The following is a 3,817-nucleotide window of genomic DNA, read 5'->3' as shown; positions in this document are numbered from 1 at the left end:
GGGGGTACTCGTTTTTAACTTATAGGAAACATCCCCTCTGACCTGTGTCACCTTTACCTGAGTCATGATTTAGGAAAGTGCCTCCTTCCCTCTGGATGTTAGATGTTGTCACATTAAAGCTAAAATCTCCAGAGTTTCTAATCTAGAGTTTGCCACCAAGCTAATAGAATAGGGGAGTGACAAATGTGAAATATAGTGATGGCAGCATCATGCTGCAGCGACGAGTTAGTTGATGTATGGAGCTAAATACAAGAGTAACGGAAGAAAAGATTTTAGTTTCATAAAATGTAAACCTTGACTTCCAAAACACCCCCAAAGAATCGTTCTTCTTTTAACAAAATAGAACACATTTTGGAAGTTGTATGCCTTTATTTTAATGAGGCAAAGATATGGGACCCTTAATGTGTATTTAATCTTCAAGGATTTATAGATGCTTGTTTGTTCAGTAGTTTGTTTTTACAACAAAAAAAAAAAAACAGTTTTCTTTATTAAATGCAGGTAAAAATAGAACAAATAACACTGTACACAGTATAAATGCCTTCCACATGTGTCAGATTTTTACGTGTTTATTCTTTCACTTTACAGTTATGTTTGTTTTGTAAAATCCCAATAAATTTCAGGTTTGCACTGGGACAAAATGTGAAAAAAAAGTTCAAAGGGTGCAAAGACTTTTGCGTGSATCTGTACCAAAGTTGCGCCAAGACTATTGCAAATCCATATTGGATTAAACCTAAAGTGCTTGMACACACAMATTTACAAGAGATCTGCATCCGGAGAATTGAATTTACTGTAGGATTAAGCTTAATCCAGTTTTGCACCAAATACTCCAGCCCACTAATGCTGCCATGTATCTGCAAGAGAGCTACATGTTTCCTTTTCGTGTTTTTCTTTTTTTTTTTTGTAAACCAAATCACGGTTTATTTACCCCCCACCTCACCCTCTTAATTGCTGAAGTCAAGTCAAAGCAGAAGCTGCCCTTTCACCCTCTCTCGCTGCAGAGAGACATGAAACTTTAGAGGCACTTATAACTAAAGCCCTGGACGGAAAATCAAATTAAATCGAGGCATATGGTGGGCCGCCCATGTCCAAAGAGATTTCCCACTTAGTCAGTATTGTGCGGTAATAATTCAACTCTTGGTGCTCTCCGTCTTTAGCATGCGGGGAGCGACAATAAGCGGATGTGGCATCCATGCCGGCTTTTTTCAAAATTAGCCGTGGAGGACGCATTGAATTATCTTAAAGTCTTGTTGCTCTGTAATCGTATTAAGAGCGGTCTATCCTTTGGGGATGGGTAAATCGGTATCAGGCTGGGACACAGCGATGGGTACTCCCTCGCTGTAGAAGAAGTAGCTCCCCGGAGAGGCTTTGTAGCATCAAAGCGAAGGGTGTAGATGCCCTAAATCTTTTCTTCTTTTTTTTTTTTTGCCTTTGTGCTGATGCGGAAGGTAGATAGGACCGGGTGCTCGCATTGCAAACTTTGCAGAATTCAACTTTTGTTGGATCAAAAGTTTCTTCYCGAAGCTCGGGGGTGAAGGGTGAACATTTTTGCACCACGCACAAACGTGTCGGGGTTCCGCCTGCAGACGATGCGAATCTTCCCTCCAAAAGCCTAATGGGCTCTCACAAACAGCAAGTGCCATTACCGTAGATCAGCTGCACGAAGCGCGCAACATTCTAATCGGGTCTTGGACAAATAAGAAAGTTATTAAATGCAAATGAAAGTTCACGCTGTGGTGAGCTTATAACATGGGTCTTTTGGCGGATCTTAATGGATTTTAAACATGATAGAAAAGACCTTCTTCTTTCGAGCTCATTAGCACAATTGCTGTTACGTGTTGCAAAACATATTTCATTAATAGCTTTTTTTTTTTTTAGCTAGATAATTTGGCATATATTTGCTATATGGGAATTGTTCTTCCTTCGTTCTTTAAAGGAAGTTTTTAAAGCAAGGAAAGGAGAGAGGTTATTGGCAGTCAGTGTCTCACCCCATCTTGATTATTTTCTATCATTTGCAGAAAGTTCAGGCTGAGTAGTTAAGCGAGGGACCAGTTCCAGAAACATTCCAATAGTACGTTTCATTTTATAACAGCAGCTGCCCTTGTTAAATTAAACGATCATGACTAGTTAGATGTAAAAATTGTGAGGTTTGGAAATGATCCTCGATTGATTGAGATCAAAGTTGTTTTAAGATTGGGGAAATCTGTGCTGATGCGATGACAGACATTAGTGTGAGGGCGCAAAGTAAATTTCTGTCAAAAAAAAACCCTCAAGTTAGAAGTTAATTTTACATATTTGCAAGGGATTATATTTTCTATCAAAAGGTTGTGCATTTGCAAAGAAAAAGCTATAATATTCAGTCATAAAATTGTAATAAAACAAAAAATTGCCAAAAACTTCTCCAACTAAGGTGGTAAGTTTGCAAACGTGCTAAAATTGACCGTTTTCACAACTGACTTTATGATCTCAGTACACTTAAGAACTTTTAGTTTTAATTACATACATTTATATTTTTAATCACTAAAAATTGAATAACTTTTTTTATTTTTTTTTGCAAATTCCTGACTCTTCAGACTTTATCAGAGATTATCCAAGTTTTATTGGAAAAATATGTGACGTCAATCTTAAAATTATGGAGTGTACCCCTGCATGACCAGTTTTTTCTTTTACCAAACTCTAAGGGAAGATGATCGATAAGAGACTCCATCGGATGTTTATCTTTATGGGGTTTAGCTGTCAGCACTTCAAGTTCCATTTCCAGCTTCTTCACCTTTTTGTGATTTTTTCTACTCAGAAATTCAGATTCCTGAGTAGGAATCGAACGCCTCACTTGCTGCAGTTAAAATCTCACTGTTACTGAATTTGAATACCAAGCTCAGCTTAGAAAGAGAAACAAAGTTGTCCGTCTAGCAATTCAAGTAACTTCTATATTCACTTTTTTTTTGTTTTAACTCTTATTTGACTGAAGAAGAATATGCCTGTAAAAAAAGTCAAAGTAGAACTAAAGACCATGAAATTTTAAGTCTTGTCTGACGCAGTTCCAATGTGAAATTGTGAAATTAATCGTACAGCCAGGAATTAGCAGAGTTCATCTACATGACTAACTTGGACACACCCTACAGAGTTGCATTTCAGTATTTGGTTACCGTTCTCCTTTTGCACCAAAAATGTATTTTTGAAAAACAATGGGATCTGTAGTTTTTCTGATAAACTGCAGTTGTCTTCCACTACATTGCTTTTTAATGTTAACATTTGTACTCAAATCCACAAACTAGAGTGTAGTCTATTGGAATTTGATTTGAAGGACCAACATGTAGTACATAGTATGTTAAAATACGGTTTTAATTTTTTTCAAGAAAAGAATTGGAGAAGTGTAGGATGTATTCATATCCATCTCCTCTGAGCCCAAATCTGCATAACCACTGGTGTATTGAGAGCTGAATGTTTTTTTGAACTACGCCTTTATCACCTTTGCACATCTACAACCAATATTTTTTTTTCCATTCTTCTAAGCAAATAAGTCAAACTCAGTCAGAAGTAGTGGAAAAAGCATTTGTGAAAAGCCCTTCTTTGATCTTGCCAGAGATTTTGAAATGTAATCAGGTCTGAACTTTGACTAGGTCATTTCAGCTTGGATACTCTTCCATTGTATCTGCAGGGTCATTTTCCTGCCATTTTCAAGTATTTTTTGCATTTTTGAAGTCGGTTTTCTCCACATGCCACACCTTCCAGATTTGTATTTATTAAAAACTTACAAAACCTGTAACCTTTATCTCCCACTTCACCTCTTTGTGTTGCTCTTTTGTGTAAATACAAATAC

This window comes from Poecilia reticulata, linkage group LG2 (assembly GCF_000633615.1).
Source record: "Poecilia reticulata strain Guanapo linkage group LG2, Guppy_female_1.0+MT, whole genome shotgun sequence".
Taxonomy (NCBI): Eukaryota; Metazoa; Chordata; class Actinopteri; order Cyprinodontiformes; family Poeciliidae; genus Poecilia; species Poecilia reticulata.
The sequence above is the reverse complement of the archived record's forward strand: the minus strand, read 5'-3'. Positions refer to the sequence as shown.